At 40.3% G+C, this 6,033-nt stretch overlaps 1 non-coding gene across 1 annotated transcript; it reads left to right on the top strand.

Moving 5' to 3' along the window:
- The first annotated feature begins 923 nt into the window (after window positions 1–923).
- Window positions 924–4,833, top strand: LOC102300022. Its single transcript, XR_006053851.1, has 3 exons — window positions 924–1,182; window positions 1,345–1,428; window positions 3,880–4,833. It is a non-coding gene; the product is annotated as an uncharacterized LOC102300022 (transcript).
- Window positions 4,834–6,033: the final 1,200 nt, after the last annotated feature.

Raw genomic sequence — 6,033 nt, 5'->3', positions numbered from 1 at the left:
CACTGTCAGAATAAAACAGGAAACACTGAAAACTAAACATGACAACACAATAAGACAGACCTAATACATGATGAATGAATACAAAACCCCAAACATAAAAAACCCAGGAACAATAACCAATAACTGCCCAAACTAAAGGCAAAATAGGAAATAACACAAAAACTAATAACATATCAAAAAATGAGAAAAATACAAAGAGAACTCAGAGTGCTGGGTTGGAGACCCAGCCTGTGACATTAAACCTGAGAAACTCTGACAGGTTTTACACATTTGGATTAAAACTTTCAGTAAAGATCTCAGAGACGTGATTATCAGTTTTTCATTTTAACCCTCACAGCTCGTCTGACTGTGAGTCCCAGCAGCTCTCAGTTCTTTGAATATGACTTTGTGACTCTGAGCTGTGAGGAGGACGACAGCTCTGCTGGATGGACTCTGAGGAGAAACGACAGCAAACAACAGAGGACTCAGTGTGGAAGAGATGGGTGGGGAAAACCAGCTGGTTCTTCCTGTAACATCACTGTTTTCCCTCATGAAAGTGGAGTTTACTGGTGTGAGTCCAGAGAGGGTCCCATCAGTAACATGGTTAACCTGACAGTCACTGGTAAGCTGAGTGTGTGGAGTTAGTGTTGATGAAGCTGTGTGTAAATGGATGAAATGCTGTAGTTTGTCTCTGTGTTGAGGTGGATCAGTGATCCTGCAGAGTCCTGTCCTCCCTGTGATGGAGGGAGATGACGTCACTCTGCTCTGTAAAACAAAGACCACTCCCTCCAACCTCCCAGCTGCTTTCTATAAAGATGGCTCCCTCATCAGGAAGCAGCCTACAGGTCACATGACCATCCAGCATGTTTCCAGGTCTGATGAAGGCCTCTACAAGTGTAACATCAGCGGTCATGGAGAGTCTCCATCCAGCTGGATCACTGTCACAGGTGACACACTCACCTGTCTGTGTTTCTGCAGGTTCAACATTCACAATGTGACGACAACTTAATGACTGTGTTTGCTTTATTTTAGACAAACACACCACCGCACCTCCACCTACATCCACACTCCCACCTACATCCACCTCTCCTCCTGGTTCCTCTGTCATACCTGTGCTGTCATCTGTTGGATCAGTCTGTTTTCTGATCCTACTGGTGTTACTGGTTTTGTTGATTAGACAACATGTTCACAGGAAACCTAAAGGTGAGACTCGGATTTAATGAGTTTGAGTTGTTCAATAATCTAGTTATGTATTGTGATTACTCCTTGTTGTTACACATTATAAAACTTTTTTCAGTGCTTTTAAATGAAAGATTATTTTATATTGATTTTCTCTCTTATCTGACTTTTTATTTATTTAAACAGATCAAGCTGTGAAAGAAGAGATCACATACAGTGACATTAGAATAAAACATCATCAACAACAACAACCAATAAAACAAAACAAAGGTAATACTGCTTTGATCAGTGCTGGTGGTTGGTAGTTGCAAGATTGTGTTTTGCCAGACAACTTTGTTTTTCTGAAATTTGAATACTGTAGAGGAACAGTGACATTTTTATATTGTATTTGTAAATATATGAGGACATCATGGGCGACCGTGGCTCAGGGGTTGGGAAGCGTATCTGTAACCGGAAGGTCGCCGGTTCGATCCCCGTACTCTCTGTCCTGGTCGTTGTGTCCTTGGGCAAGACACTTTACCCTACTTGCCTACTGGTCTTGTCCCGATGGCGCGATATGGCAGCCTGGCTTCTGTCAGTCTGTCCCAGGGCAGCTGTGGCTACAACTGTAGCTGCTTCCACCAGGGTGGGAATGTGAGAGTGAGTGAATAGTGGTATTGTAAAGCGCTTTGGGTGCCTTGAAAAGCGCTATATAAATCCAATCCATTATTATTATTATTATCATAAGAACGAAAGAATTAAAAAACCTCAAAAGCTAAGCATATTAGCCAATTATGTTGTTGTTGCATTGATCCATGGTGAGACCTTTCAGACCTGTACTATCAATGTAAACATGTTTGTCATCTTATTTATTAAACTGGGATTTCGGGTATTCATAACTAGCATGGTGTTTATTTAATCACTTTCTATAAAAGATAGAAAGAGGCTTTGTGATGTCCATAGTAGAAAAGTGACCATAATTAGATGAGAGAATGGGGTGCTACGTTATCAACTAATACTGCCTGCCTTTGGTTAACAAACCACATCCACTGACACAGATGTGGTCACGCCTGTGATTGTGCAAAGTAATGTAATATAGTAGTATAATAATGTAATATAGTAAAAGTTTGAAATGTGACTCTATGCATACAGTTTGTCGAGTTAGAAATAACGTCACACTTCTCTCCTCATCTTTAGACAGGAGCTTGATCAACTGATGTATCTGCTGAATGGTCAGATTTGCTTCTAGGTGGATTTTGATGAAACTTTACAGGGCAGATCATTTTTGATAATATAATAATATTTCAGTTTTTGGAAGGAGATATTAATTTTATCCCATTAGCCACACAAATTTTTCATTATTTCCAACTTATTTACTTTATTTACTTTAGAATTTAAACCAATTGAAGGTTTTAATCTTGATTTGTGTTTTTCACTCTGATTAACTAAATTCATAACTTAAAGAGAGGGACTTTATTTCAAACAGTCACACAGCGGTGTGTGACAGATGATCCTTTTAACCCTGTAATGCCACTGTGACACATTCAGCTACGTTTCACCATGTACGTTAATTAACGTACGTTAATTAAGCTCATCTTTGGACAGGTTCAAACTTCTCTGTTGTATTGTGACAAATATGTAACTTGGCTAAATACATTATCAAGTTTATGAGGATAGTTCGTGTGCTTCTCTCATAGTTTAGTCTAAGGTAACTGGACTGCAATCTTTATGTTGCTTTTTAACTTTACCTAACATTCAAAGCACCTTTTTCAAAGCAGGCTGCAGTCATACACACATTTCAACACTCAGACATATGAACCTAAACGGAAAACAAACCATCAACTCTCTGAATAATAGACACCCCACTCTAAATCCTGAGCCAGTAAATCAACAGTACTTTGGGATCCAAGGTGAGAGCTGGATAAATGCTGCGATGCATCAGGGATCCTTGCAGGAGAAAACAAGAAACAAGAACTATTAGTTGTACCAGTAAACCCCACACCCTTCTTACAGGGTGTTGAAAAAACTGGGGTTTTTTCTTCTTGAGTAATTTCAGACTTCTAAATTTAACATAGAAGAACCAACACGTGTCATTCTGCTGAATTCAACTGAGAATCTAATCTAAAGCGTCTCATTAGCACACAGAAGGGTAGCTCTCTTTTACCATGCATGATTTGACACTAAGCTTATCAGAAAGGCAAGAGCAGTTTCAACTTATCTGTTGACATTACTCAACATCCTGAAATATTTATTGTGCTTTGTTGAAAAACTAAGAGATAATAAAGAGATTACAGTATATACAAAGTCTGATACTTCTATCCACCTGTGAAAAATGTAAAGCATTTAAGACTTTACATTTAAGTTTGTATGTTAAAATTTTTGCAATTGATGCTTTTTTATTTATTTTCTTTATCCAAAATCTAATAACTTGATTGTCTTTATCAAATGTGAGTCTTAGTCTTTAAAGTTTGCAGTTGTGTGTTGATTGTTGTTCTTTGCGTGCTGGACTGTGCGTTTGTGGTTGGTGGTTAACAGACACTAACAGTGCTGCAGTCGTCCAACATCCTGTTTCTCATCATCAAGAAAAAGTTTTAACACAGAAGAAAAAGAAGAAAGAACTAAACTAACTTCAGTGTTTGCTTGCATCAGCTTGCATTTTAACTGACTTCACATTTATGTGACATCAATATTTGAAATTACATTTACTTTGGTTTTGTCCTTTATGTATGTGTGACTGTGCAGAAGGTGATCCAGCTGTAATCTACTCAGGAGTGAGAAATGACGACATCAATTATGAACAAATCGTCATCACAGACAAGCAAGAAAAATCAAAGACGAGAGGTACAGCAGCTCTTCTTTGTCTCCATCCTTCACTTCTACAGCCAGACTCTGAGGCTGTGGTTTAGCAGGGTTAAGCTTCACCATGTTAGTCATGCTAGCATCTTCTAATTAGCATAAGGCTGATGAAAATACAATGGATGGATGGTTAACGTTTATTACAGTTTATCGGCTGCACACACAAAATCACACACATGTCACCCACATTCTGGAAAATGCAATCAATAGGATAACTGCATTATGCACAAAATTATAATTAATTAATTCAAACAAGATCATATTTTCATGCAAAATGATTTGTTCTCATAAGATCATCCATCCATCATTTCTTACTACTTATGTAGGTGCAACAGCTTAAACAGCTCTGCTCTGAAGGTCTTCTGGGGAAAAATCACTGCGTTCCCAACCAGCTGAAAGACATGTTCTGAGAAAACGGTCCAGTCAGACTGTGGCTGTATTTGGATTCAAAATGTACAACCCAGGAAATTGCTGAATTCTGTTTAACAAGTTTATTTACAAAACTTAAACAACAACCTCCTGAGACTGGGACCAAACAGGTTGGTGAGACTAATTCAGAGCATAGTGTGAATAATGCAGTTGTGCTCAGTGTTTACTTGGTATTTCTCCACAGAGTGGTGGAGGGTGGTGAGTTAAGCAGGTGAATCTCAGTCCTCTTTCCAATCTAAATTCCAAGGTGAATCACGCAGAAGGTGATTTTAAAATCAGACACTAGTACAATGAAAAAAACAAACAAACAAACAAAGGAGCTACTCCCAGAAGTTGTCTAGTAGTGTTTTGTGGGAGAAACGTTTTGTCACACATCCAGGTGACTCCTTCAGTCTCAGCTGACGGCAGGTTTCCCCAAATCATATAAACAGTGCATTTGCATAATGACTGAAACCAGCCCACTGAAGGAACAATGGGCTGTGAGGTCACTTCCTTAATCTTAATTAATCAATTCAACCACTGATCAATGGCCATGAGTCCCATTCACAGAGAGTTGGGGAATGGCTGCAATCACAGCATTGTAAGATGGTGACAGATGTACCCTTAGGCCCCTCCTCGATTCAGAGATGGTCTTTCCCTTTTCACGTAAATGGCCTCCTTGACTCCGCCCTCAAACCAGCGTTCCTCCCTGTCCAGGATGTTACATCCTCATCATTGAAAGAGTGTCCACTGGCCTGTAGGTGTAAATAGACTGCAGAGTCCTGGCCTGACGAGGTGGCTCTTCTGTGTTGTGCCATCCGCTTCGCCAGAGGTTGTTTGGTTTCCCCGATGTATAAATCCTGGCAATCCTCCTGCACTTAACAGCGTACACTATGTTACTCTGTTTGTGTCGGGGACCCGATCCTTGGGGTGGACCAGTTTTTGGCGCAGCGTGTTTTGGGGTTTAAAACCCACAGAGATGCGGTGTTTAGAAAAAATGTGTCTCAGCTCATCCACTCCTGACACATACAGGATCAGTAAGGATTCAACTGACAACTGCTACTTAGGCAAGGCAAGTTTATTTGTATAGCACAATTCAACAACAAGGTGATTCAAAGTGCTTTACTTAAGGGACCAGTTGTCTTTGCAGCCCGATTCAGAGAGGGAGTGGTAGGAGTGCTGCATTGAATGTCTACACTAATTTCTGTTGGAATTAATAAAGGCTTGCAAAAAGTGTTTTTCTCTGTTTCTGGCAGGACCATGGGTAGGTTCACTTGCTACTAGGCTGCTTGTGGCCTGTTGGCTGCTGTAGATGTTGTGGTGCTGTCTTGATTGACACACCTCTGCAACATAGCCGGGAGGTCTGGATTGTGCCTCTGGATTGCCAGCCTAGAGTGGTGGTTCCCCTTTTTAAGAGAGCAGTCCATAGGGTAGGCTCCAATCACACATTCCTCAGCCTATCTTGGGAGGTCTACACCTGAGTACTGAAGAGGAGTCTTTTAGTTAAACCTTGGATTCAAGATGAACAGTGTGGTTTTTCCCTGGCTGCTAAACACTGGACCAGTTTTTGTCCCCTTGAGAATATCCCAGGGAGCTTCTGCTTAGAGTTTTGTCCCAGTGAGCAACACCTCT

The sequence above is a fragment of the Haplochromis burtoni genome, unplaced genomic scaffold, assembly GCF_018398535.1.
Source record: "Haplochromis burtoni strain Fernald_Lab_line unplaced genomic scaffold, NCSU_Asbu1 Contig_2393, whole genome shotgun sequence".
NCBI lineage: Eukaryota > Metazoa > Chordata > Actinopteri > Cichliformes > Cichlidae > Haplochromis > Haplochromis burtoni.
Note: the sequence above shows the minus strand (reverse complement) of the source record. Positions and strands in the feature narration are given on the sequence as shown.